The following is a 12,727-nucleotide window of genomic DNA, read 5'->3' as shown; positions in this document are numbered from 1 at the left end:
AATAAGTATTGGTCTGTTGTTGAGGCATTAACCATGCGACAACATTGCTGCGACATTCGTTTAAATGTTTCGATGTGTAAAAAAATGGGGTAGGAAATCCTCAGTATTCGGGACATACAAGGAGGTTGATCCACTGCCGTTTCTGCGCAATCTCATGATCCAAAACGCTTAGAGCGCAGGCGCGAAAAAGCTAGATGGAATTCAACGTTTTGCCCCCGTGTCTTTCCTTCTTAGAGGCTTATAGTCGTATTGTAAAACATTTAATAGACGTGCTTGAGATATTAAAATTGTAGACCAAAAATAGGCAATGAACGATACTGATAACATGTATGAAATGGTGTAACAACGTCGTATTAGACCAATAGTCAGTGTTCCTTTTACACAACAGATGGTTTCTGTTTCACAAGCAAACGCCCCTCTACGAGAAACGCCCACCCTTTTTTTAGCAATATCCTTTCGACCTTTACTTATGGAGATTGTGATCACCTTATGTCTTTAGCTAGTAAAGAATTTTGTACGGTTTTTACTATCGACCAGAAAATAACTCGGAAAGTTTAAACAAATTTTTTTAATACCCCTTTCCACAAAAGTTGTCACTCAAACTTTTCTTATAACGAGGGTGGTACGAGGAAACATTTTGCGAAAAGCATTTTTTTTAACAAATGTAAATGTTCAAAGCCGGGAATTTTATTAAGCTAAATTTCGTGTCGGAAAAAAAAAATGCCAATAAATAAAACCGCAAGAAAGGATAATATAAAAAAACATCAATATTTTGTTCGAGATCTTCCATCTCATAATCAGTAACAATTGGATTTTGAAGGGCGGTAATATTTCCTCATCATTTTCCGTTGGCATTTTCCGCTTTGTGAAAACCTTTCTCCCCAATCGCGAGCCAAGTTATTAGTCTGTCGCCAGGGGAATTTGAATTTCTTTTTTCCTCGATCGAAAACATATTTGCTAAATTGTAAGGACCGGCCATTTCGTAACGCAATTTAAACGCAATTTTTCCTTGTATATTATGTTTATCAACATTTCTCCTTTTCAATATACCGTTTTTAACGCCATGGGCGATTTTTTGACACGTGCTGGCACTCAACCCTTCTGTTTTTATCTTGTGTGAAATTTTTGATAGAGAAAATACACCACGCCATAAGAGCCAATATTTTTCTTCATATACTTACTGTTTGACTTGTAAAGAAAGTGGCTCTCCTTCGCGGGTCAACAGGGTAAAGTGGTAGGTATGATGTCAGTCAAGTACTCCAGGAATATTGTAGGTATGACGTGAAATGCCCTGAACTAAACGCGGCTTACAAAACGTAGGTTACATATCGCGTTTAATATTTATCATTTTGAAATTTGGCCCTGATTCAATTTCTCGGTTTACTATTCCATGGATTATTGAATAAATTCATGGATTGGATATTGAAAGCCGACAATATTCGTATCAATCATGTGTGGTTGACTTCCTTTCCCTTTTTTCGTTGATAGACGTACTTAAGGTATATTTATGGGAAGGAGAAGGCGGGCTAAAGGTGGCATAAATCTTTTTGATTTTGACCAGGCCTAGTGGTGTCCTCGAAAACTTTCCGGCTTGTGTCATTTGCGATGCGAGTTTATTAAATTTTAACAGTTTGATGGACTTATTCATGAGTTTATCTCGTGATTGAAATTGGAGGATATTATCTGGAAGATAATTTCTATCCGATAAGTTATGGGATTATAATAGGTGGAAAATACGGTGTGTTGTTTTAGTAAAGGACTAGCGAAATTCCCGTGTTTCGATAATAAATATAAATTGTTATTGAAGTAAATAACGTATATGAAGCTAAGCTAATTGACTACTTAATAAATAATCTGGATGACCTTTAGTGCAAGATAGTAAAGAGAGAGGATCAGAATGTCGAAATATTTAGCCCGATGAATAAAAAACTTTCTTATTGAGCTTTTACCGCGGATTCTTAAGTATAGAATGTTTCTTTTCATATCGAATTTCTTTTTTTTAATATGTTAACTCTAATTTCAAAGAAATGTTTATACGACAACGATGCATTATGAATTACTGCTATTTGCCAAGTTGCATAACTGAAAGGACGCTTTTCGCAAAGTGAAATTCTATCTCTGATGTTGCTGCATTTCAAATACAATTTCTTTTCTGAAGTTACATTAGAATTTTTCAATATTTAAACTAGAAGTTTCGTAATAATCTTCTTAGAAGTATTTTGCTGTAAAAGAAAGAGAACGTTGAAAGAATGGAGTTTTAGTTCGGTATTGGCTAGAAGATTTTAAAGAACCATACTTCAAAAGGAGATTTTACGAACCTTCTTTTTTTTGTTGGTGTCCTTTATTGAATAACGCTAAAAACAGTAACCTTTGTAGAAATCCCGATTCAGTTTATTTTTTTTTCTTGGAAATGTATGGAATATCTTTTCTATATCCTTTTTTAACCAAACGTGTATAGGTTCTCTCTCCAGGTGTAGCAACCGTTTGCCGACCACCGTATCAAATGCAAAGTGGACTTGCGCGCAAATAGTTTCTCGTGAAAAAGGAGCGATATGTATCCTCTATTATTTCGTTCTGAGTTGCTACTGATGTCAAAGCCATCAACCGTGTCATTTAAAGCGTCTTAAAAAGACAGGGTTCTGTGAATTTTCTCGTGGAAGATCTTACCCTGATCAACTGAATGTCCTTCTAACGCGTTATACCTCAACTTACGGTGAACTCTGTTATTTTCCTTCTTTTTGCGCACCTCGTAAAAAGGATTGGTGCCAGCTTATTTGATCCCTGTCGGATCACTTCCCTTATGTCTAAGAAACTGTTCTCTATAAACAAACCATAAAGTGGTTAAATATATCTCCTTTCTAAGAGATTCTTGGAAGTCCTTTGAGCCTAATACTTCCTTACATCTCGACATTGGACACTTTAGGTTCTTTTAAACGAGGCTATTTGAAAAAAAAAAAACATTAGTAAACCGACTCCGTGCACCTCCTTTATGTCACCCTGGTACTGTATCGCAACTTCCAATCAGGGTCTTCGGAATTTTGATGGATCATGTTATAAGAGATCTAGGGAAATCCTTTAGTATATAATAGATCAACTTCTTCCCTTCCATGTAAAACGTGATACTGAATATTTATTTGGGTTTCTTTTAAGAAGGACCAAGAAAAGAAACATATTCTCTTTCAACCTTCCATTCACTTACTGACACCTCCACTATCTTTGAATATAAATAGAAATATTAATATTAGCAGAAGTGAGATGAGACTAGAAGTGAAGGGCTCTAGCATTGATAGTAGATCCTGGCACTAGTGAACAAATTCGAGGATTTTACGCCGCTTCCCACGCGCTAAAACTAGAGAGAAAAAAATTGGTCGAGTTACAAAAACATTTCCTATCCCATTCCCCTCAACCTAAAGCCGCGGAACACGGACGCGGGTGCTGGAATCTTTCGGCCGTCTGCCGCCACGAGCGTCTCACGTTTTGGAGGGAAAATTCAGAAACCGCTACCAGAGGGCCAACCGTTCGTGTGTTATCAAGAATATTCACTTTCGCCGAGTGAAGAATTTGGTTAGCTCAGTACTTCTGGTCTCATCTCACTTCTGATATTAGTATTAGTTTCAAGAATTGACAAAGAAACGAAGTGAAGTAGAAGGTTTGAACAAAAAAGTATAGGAAAAGGATTTGAGTAAAATATTAAATAAACGATTTGAATGCCGAACGATGTATAAAATGTATTCAGGGTGTGACGGAAGAGAAGTAAGATGTTACTGTATTACCGATGTCATAATTGTCGGTGTTATAAATATCAGGCCTGTGACAACTGCATTTTGAGCTGTTCCACCCTGTATTAATCAAATATAAATCATTATTGGTTTATGAAGCGTGTATTGATCTGATTATAACTCGCATAATCGGATTAGGTACATTCTCGCCCAAAATTCCAAACGTTCCTGAATTGAATGAGTTCTATCAATACGTATACACCGGCTATCTTGATAACTACCGAATTAACTCTGTTTTAGTAATTAGGTTTCTAGCCTAATGGGCTGTTTACGAATCCGCAATAACCCTTTGAGTCTGTTAAATTTAATCCTATGTCCTACGCGACATTAACGATTCCAAATTGCATAGTTAATAATAATTGAAAAGTCGTCAACGAGGTTGAATGAGGAACGCAATGATTGTCTAATTTGCAACACGAAAGCAGAATTATCGTTTTACGTGTAAATTTGATATCTTTAATAGATAAATACGTCGTATTTATATCAAAGAAAGGTCTAGGTAATAATAATAATTATTTATTGTTAAAGTTTTACAGCATTTTTTTTGACATGGTTAAGTCGTTAAACAACTTTTAAGGTGTGTATGATAACGTTTTCTTTGAAGTGCTATATATTCTGAAAACAGCGTTAATTTCAGCTTAAGTGACTTAAAAGAAACAATTTATCGTGAGTTTGGTAATGGCTAGGGATGAACCGGTACCGATACCATATCGGTATCGGCACCGATACTCGGGGTTTCTCGATAGTATCGGATCGGTTGGTTTAATCCGATACTAAACCGATACTCGTTTAAAATGCGTTATATGGCGCTACATGACATTTTTAGGTCCTTTAGTAACGTAATGATGGTGATAATATCTCATTTCTATGAATTTCAATCGTGACAAGTTCTCATTTATATAAAAAGTACCTGAATTCAGTTTATCTAACAGCTAATAAGCGAAAATCTTTCTTAGTACGCGCCTGTAGGGATGAACCGATACCATATCGGTATCGATCGGTATCGGTTCAGTTTGTACCGGTATCGATCGGTATCGGGTTAAGCCTGGTATCGGCCATCTCTAGTAATGGCCAATAAAAGACGCGACTTTTTTGACACAGGTCGTAGTATTACCGGCTGTATTAAGAACCTTTGACCTTCCCAGAAACCGAGATATCATGTATATGAAAATTTCACACTACCTAATGATGCTATTGGTAAAATGTTACCACGGGTAAACGTCCCACCCCTAGTTTTTTGGCCTAAATAATTTTGCAATTCTCCGAATTAATTATTTAAACCTGAATATCAAAATTTTCCATAGCTCGTGTTTATCGATAGAAAATTTTTAATAAGCGACTTATTTTGAAAATAAAAATGTTATTCAATATATTTTTATCGTCGTTTCGGACGTCAATCTCGAACCCTTAATTTTGGCCTACTTTCCGTAACCATGACAACTAGACAAGATTAAGGACCTTAAAATAGATTTTTTTTCCCTTTTATTAATTTGCTACAAAAGTGATCGTCAAGTTGTCACCATCGTGATCTGTTCTACTTTTGTTGTCACGGTGACCCAACCTCTCTTCCAATAAATCCCCTAGAGAGATGTACTCTCGGAAAGTCGATAAAGAAAGGATTTTTGCTAGCTTTTCTTTCTCGCTTCATAATGACCTATTGCGTGACCCAAAGCCTGGAAACCAATTTAAATTTATGTAAATGACGTAACAGTTTATCGTTTAAGACCGCTCGATACTTTCAAATTGAATCTGAGCGCATACCTCTAGAGAAAAGGGATTTTAACTCTTTGGTTACGCGCAAAGAAACTTAATTGTTTCCTGACTTTTATATTGGTTATATAAAAATATATCTTTCTTTTCTCCCGTGAGAAATTACACGGGATTTACTCGGGGTTTTTTCCCAAATTGATCTGCCACTCGCTTTAAAGGAAAGAAAGGAAGAAATAACTGGTCCAGGAAAAAGCATGAAATAACCATTTAATTTAATTTCCCTTAATATCTGACAAAGATTTTTGGCAAGAGAAGATAGTAAACGTAATGTTTAAATTTAAAGAACTGTTTTTCAAATGCAAATTTAAAAATCTTTCTTTGAGTTTTTTTATAAGAATGATACCGTATCTTTTCCCGAAAGTCAAGATGATATTTCGTCTTAAAAGTGATACTCCGGGGCTAGAAATTTTTCTTTTATTAATTGAAAGAGCGTATAAAATAATGAATATATTAATTGGAATAATGTTTCTATGTACAATATGAAAGAAGATACAAGCAATTAAGTATCCGTAATGGGCACTACGCGTTAGGCTTTCCTGTCAACCACTCACTGGGAGTACCCCTATTGGACGAATCTGTCAGGTGATACTAGGCGTCCAATAGGGGTACTCCCTGCGAGTGCTTCGCGGAAAAGCCTTACGCGTAGTGTCCATTACGCGCCATTACGGAAACTTAATTGCTCGTATCTTCTTTAATATTATTGATGGAAACATGGTTCCAATTGCTATATTCATTATTTTATACGCTTTATCGATTAAAAAAGAAAACATTCAAGCTTAGAGTATCCCTTTAATTTTATGACTGAAGGAAATGGATCCTCGTTCATTTTTTCTCCACTCATGATCTCATCCAACTTCTATTCACGCTCGAATTCAAGTATTGTTTCACCTGAAGCTAAAGTCTGCGTTTGTTCTGAATTTCTGATACAATTTTTGATGTGTTTTTCTTTTCTTTTTTTCATAAACAATGTTTCTTGATTTCCCTTAGGCATCTTTTATCTTTACACTTTAAAAGAAATTTTAAAAACGCACACAAAAAACTGTTTTCCCATTTTGAAATTTAGCCACTGAACGCCTCGTTTCTGTAAAAGTTAGGTTTAAAGTACAAAAGCGAACACTGTAAGGCCATTGTCAACACGCGTTGCTATAGTGTTTTGTTTTTATTTTGTAAGTAGACCAAGGCCAAGTTAACTATAGTTGAATGGATTTCGGATATATATCTATTTTTAACGAAATAGACCAAAGGATAGAAACAGCTGATCACAGTTTAATGGACACCAAACTTTACGCGTTTTTTTTTCTGTGCCAAAAGTGAATATAGTTTTTCTTTATTTAAATTGAGCTAAAACTTTTGTTTTTGAAGTTTAGGCCTACTTTTTCAAACTTCAAAGCATAGGGTTAAAGTTAAAAGATTCACGAAAAATCTGTATGAAAGGACTCCGAGTGGTTAATACTTACACTGTATTTAAATTACAGATTTTTAGAAGCCATTATTGCATATCAAATGAATGACGTCTCCTCACAAAGTTAAATTAGTTGGAATTTCCAATTTGTCGGTTTCAGTCATCTAATTGCGAAAGATTTGATTTATATGTAAATTTTTGGATAGTAGCTTATCAAAGAAGCTAGACACCCTACCTCTCTCGTTAGACTTTTTTTCTGTTTTAAACGCAATTAACGTCGTATCCTGGGTTTGAGAAGAATGGAAATGATGTAACGTCGTGAAACGTCATCCTTGGTACTCTCGCCACTCTAGGATTTTCTTCGATTCTTTCAGCGTCCATGGTTTTCAGAAAGACCTAAGTACTCATAAGGCTGAAGGCTATAGAAAGACGACGGACGATCTAATAGCCTTTCAGTATTTTCTTTTCCTCTTACTGGAATGTCGTGAGAAAACCCTACCCCGGTCATATTCCAACCGTAACTATATTCTGCTAATAACCGCAGGGTTTGCTTAAAGGGATGGTGAAGAAGTTGTAAATTCTTTAATTAAAACGTTAAATTAGGCTTAGCAATAAACCAATTATTCTTAGCCATAAACGTGAAATAAATCTTAGCGGTACATATTAAAATTTTAGTTTTATAAGCCATTAGGTTCAGTAATAAAAAAGCTAAAACAGTTTGTGAAATTAACAACGTACGTGGAACCAAGAAGTGATATCTAGTTTATTAGGGAGAAGGTATTAATTCGCCACATTTCCAGCTTTATCTGCAGTCCAAACGTAGGCCCGGAACTAATCCCCGCCTCTAAATTACAACCAGCGTCTCATTGGTTTTTGAAAATTCACGTCAGCGCGACGCGAATGACGAAAATTACTTGTATTTTCCCGACGGAGGAGAGGCGAAACAGCCCGGCCTCCTTTTACGTCCCCCCTTGTATTTTGAAAGGGGGACTGCGACTATGGCGCGCGAATACTTAAGCATCTTACACCTTCTCCCTAATAAACTAGATATTACTTCTTGGTGGAAGTAAGTCTAACATTTCTTGCTTTTAAATACATCGAAGATAGGCTTTTGCGTGTGTATCAAGTCAAAAACATTAGTGTCACCTCGTATCGTCTTCCCACGCTGTAAAAACAAAAGGATTAATTTTGGTTTCAGGGCTTACTCGAGTGTGATTAGAAAAAGCGATCCCTTACACCAGATGGGATTTGAAAATTCTATAAAAAAAAGAAAGCACTTTCGTTGCCAGGTTTCGCTATAACTTGAAGAATTTTGGTGCTGTTGGCTTAAAGACTATACTCCCGAGTCCCTACGTACTGTCCCTTTGCTAATAGAGTTTGTGTTACTCGCTTGACAGAGAATCCTTTGGGAAAAGAAAAAGGAAGCCAATATCTTCTTATCCTTGAGCTTGTCTTATCGCTCATAGCTCCAATCCATCTTATATTTCGTCTCAGATTAATAGGTATGTCTTAGGAACTTTGGGTATCCGCATTGTTCGCGTGAAAGAAAATTAAAGATGCTGTTGCAAATCTTCCTTTAAAGGTTTCTGACGCAGTTTCTCTTCCAAAGTGGCCTACTGTGTTTTATCTTTTTTTTTTTTTTTTTGGTTCAGTCGGGTTATGGGTAGAGATAGAGAGAGACCATAGTAGGGGATGATTTCAGTCTTTCAGATCAAAAAAGCATATAGGCCTATATAGACTTGATGCGTGGATCTTGTCGACCTATAATACCAGAAGTGAGATGAGACCAGAAGTACTGAGCTAACCAAATTCTTCACTCGGCGAAAGTGAATATTCTTGATAACACACCAACGGTTGGCCCTCTGGTGGCGGTTTCAAAATTTCCCCTCCAAAACGTGAGACGCTCGCGGTGGTAGACGGCCGAACTAGATTCAAGGAGCCGGGTTCGTGTTCCGCGGCTTTAGGTTGAGGGGAAGGGGGGTAGGAAATGTTTTTGGAACTCGACCAATTTTTTTCTCTCTAGTTTTAGCGCGTGAGAAGCGGCATAAAATCCTCAAATTTGTTCACTAGTGCCAGGATCTACTATCAATGTTAGAGCCCTTCACTTCTAGTTTCATCTCACTTCTGATAATACTTAAATCGGAATATTTTTTAGAATAGCTCAGGATTCCAATGGCTTCTGGGAAAACCTATAGGGGAATAAAGGCAGTCAAAAAATTATTTTCCTTTGAATTTCTTTTAATATGATGAAAAAGGGAGAATCGCTAGTTGCTTTGATGGCGATTTGCGTGGGTACGTAATTTTAAGTCAGCGATTTTAGTTATTTCATTTGATGTGGAAACCTCGACAAAAAGCACTTTGTTCTTGATTCCAGATGGATCTTACAAAATCTTTTCAAACTGAAACTTCAAGGAGGTTTCGCTTAAATCAAAGTGTTTATAAGTTTTTTTCCATAAGTTCAACACTGGTTACAGTGAGCTAGTCGAGTATGGAGGTGATGTACGTCATAGACTCAAGTAAACCAACGAAAATTGTAAAATTTTATACCGTTCTTTAGTTTCTTCTCGGAAGAATAAATATCTTTTTTAAACAAACTATTCGAAAGTGGTAGAAATATAAATAAAAGGGTAAAATTTTCCGTTTCGTATTTTATATGTTTCGGAATATAAATTTTTATTCTTTACACCATCTTCGTGTTGAATGAATGCTTCAGATATTTACTCTTTTTGCCCCACGAGAATGTTTGCTCTTTCTGCTTTTCCCGCACGTGCAAATCCAATGGTTCTGGTGGTGACGGTTAACCACTTTAGTGATGAAAGCGTTCAAGTTTTTTTAATCCCTTACAAAACTTAAAGGTTCATGGGGTTATTGGTTTACTTCAGAGTGCGCGATAAATTGCTCTATATACAGGTGTACACAGATTCTTCGGGTTATAGATGAACCATATCATCTCGCCTATCTTGTTTATTTTAATCAAGTCAAGTGGCACGTACACCTAATCAAGCAATTCTTTCTGCGTTCTGAAAAAGACATACATTATCTGGTGTCGTATAAGTTGACGCCATCATTTCTTACGTTCGAATGGACAATCTTATTGAGTACGTTAGACATTTGACGTAATCTTTAAGTAATAGACAGGGCCAGCTCTCGATTTATTTCTAAATGTTTTATTTAACTGGATAACAGATTACTTTTCCCTACGCCTGGTCTAATCGATTACATATCGATTTTTCCTAGGATGGGGGGATATAAGTTACTAGGAAATTCCAAAGACCTTTTCGCGCCATCTCGATAAAAATTCAAATTTGTATCAATTCAAGGGACAGTAACGTCTAATTGCAAGTTTAAATAGTTTTAAATACTGAAATGTAAGGATTAAGTTAATTAAACTAGTTTTGTTATGGGAAATAAAATAGGCAATGTGATGTCATAATTGCATGATCCCGTAACTAATACAACAAGGCGACGTCCCAACCACCTCACTTTCTTCAGAATATTACTAAAGATAATTTAAATCGCAATTGTTATAATAGAAATTTCTCCAAAAAATATAACATACCTACATAAAATATTCTAAAAAAAAAAAAGAAATCAACTCAGAATTTTACGATCAATTGGACTATAATTTAGGTAATGATGTAAATCGTTTTTTTTTGTCACTTTACAAGGCGAAAATGTAGAAAAATACGAGTAAAAAAATATATATAGAATTGGAGGAAAATTATGACATTGCGTGAGCACTTTTTAATAATCGTCCTCTACAACAAATTCACAGTCACGATAACTTAACACAACCATTATCATAAAATAAAAGTGACAACGTAATTTCCGTCGGTCATTTTATGAATTTAATCGTTGTTTTCTTATGTTAATTTCCCCTTTTCAAACGATTCATCATTATCGTTTTGGTATAGTTATTGGTTGTGGAGGAAAAAAAAGTGACTTTAATTTTTGGCCTCCTTTATTATTAATTTATGCAAATGAACCCTAAAACTAATTACGCAATTAGGGAACGTGTTAAACGCCCGCTAATATATATGCTAAAATATTTTCCCCGTGTAATATACTAATAATTATTATAATATTTGCCTCGCTGTAAGTATACACCTATGAGACGCCAAAAAATATATATATTTGAATATTTTAGATTTTTAAAATGAATTTGTGTTAAAAAACGATTTATACCAAAAAATAAAATCTGCATATCATTTATCGCATAGTCATAAGTTCATAAGATATGTTCCGTAAGTTTGTCACTGGTTACAAACTGGAGCTTGTCATGAAGTGACGTAGGATAACGTTATAGATTCTCGGCCTGTTCAGGCGCTGTTAAAGGCTTAGTATTCAGACTAAATAGGAAGATGGACTGCAAAACTGCTCGTAGTAAATTCTCGAACTAGCTCTGAGTAATAAAGCCGCGTTTACACGAGACACTTTGGAACCGTTTTCAACCGTTTTGGAAAGGCCTAACACTTTTAAAAAAATAATATTTGCATTTTCTCGTGAAAGATCTCTCGTTTCATCAACTTAATATTATTTTTTGTACATTCCAAAACGGTTCAAAACGGTTTCAAAGTGTCTCGTGTAGATATCTTATAAACTTATGCATAGTCTATGAAAAAACAAACTTCCTCTCTATTAAGTCGATTAAATTTTTCAACCAGATTATGTAAGAAATGAGTTTTATTCTAGACCTATTTTTAGATACGTAGATTTCATATTACAAAGTTTTCTCAACGAAGCTACTTAATTAAATCCTGTTATCCGAACTCGTTAATAAGGACTAGTAATTTCATCTTGAAATATTACCAAGTTCAAAGCTAGCCTTCCGTTATTTAAGCCTTGTACTGAGAGCGTGAGTATGGTAATATCTCAAGGTGAGATCATCAAACAAAAGAGATAAGCCTCGGCCTTTCCTTCTTATCTTTGAAAGAAAAACGACGAATAAAATAAAGTGCCCTTCCGTTTAATTAATCAAATGAATCGTTAAATTATCCGTTAGTTTTATGATTAACTTCTTTTTGGTTGTTATTTATAGTTTTTAATCCAAGGTTACAGTTAGGCTTTTCAGACTTATTGCTCTGTACTATAATAATATTTAATAAGGGAAATATTGAAATTAATGTGTTAGGGGCTTTAAATTGACTCGCTCACCTTGTTAATTACTCTTTCTGCAAACCAATTATTCTCAAAACTTTTTTATCTCCATAATTAATATTTGCGAATGGTTGGCAAACCCAGAAAATTAATTTTTATTTGCCTTTTTCTAAATCTTAATTTTTTTTCCGGCGGAAATAGGTTTTTTTTTTATTACAGCTCGTCAATTTCATCCACCCTTTTTTAGCCACATCGTAGTATACGATAGGCTCTTAGTTTGACCCGAGCCGTAATAGTAGTAGTAGTAGTAGTAGTAGTAGTAGTAGTTGTGGCCGGAGTTTTCGCTTCGTTATCGTCAGATTTTAGCTTAAAAGGATCTTTATATTATCACAACCCACCAATAGGGGTTACTGGGCTCGGTTAGAGATTTAATTTTAATTAAAATTTTTTCAGGTCAGCCCCGGGATTCGAACCCGGGACGCTGGCGCAGTAGACTGATATTCTAACCACTAAACCATAGAGACTTGATAGAAACCTCGAGTTTTTTATTATTTATTCTTATCTCTAAAATGTCGGGGTGATGTGGGGTGGGGTACCTCTTAATCTGTGGGGTCGGATACTTTCGAATTTGTATCTTTCGGGTCGGATACTTTCGAATTTGTATCTTTCGGGTCGGATA

General features: G+C 35.5%; 1 protein-coding gene and 1 long non-coding RNA gene across 2 annotated transcripts in view; one reads left to right on the top strand and one right to left on the bottom strand.

Annotated features, from left to right (window-relative positions):
- Positions 1-12,727, top strand: part of LOC149661657 (neuropeptide CCHamide-1 receptor-like) — a 100,625-nt gene that overhangs the window by 82,098 nt on the left and 5,800 nt on the right. The gene's annotated exons all lie outside the window — the stretch shown is intronic.
- Positions 6,971-7,601, bottom strand: LOC149661658 (uncharacterized). The gene is made up of 2 exons (XR_016369121.1): positions 7,187-7,601; positions 6,971-7,115 (listed from the first exon to the last, which is right to left on the bottom strand). It is a non-coding gene; the product is annotated as an uncharacterized LOC149661658 (long non-coding RNA).

Source organism: Phalangium opilio, unplaced genomic scaffold (assembly GCF_054372755.1).
Source record: "Phalangium opilio isolate 3A_F unplaced genomic scaffold, DU_Popi_V2 ptg000070l_1, whole genome shotgun sequence".
Classification (NCBI taxonomy): domain Eukaryota; kingdom Metazoa; phylum Arthropoda; class Arachnida; order Opiliones; family Phalangiidae; genus Phalangium; species Phalangium opilio.
This window is presented reverse-complemented; position numbering and strand designations above follow the sequence as displayed.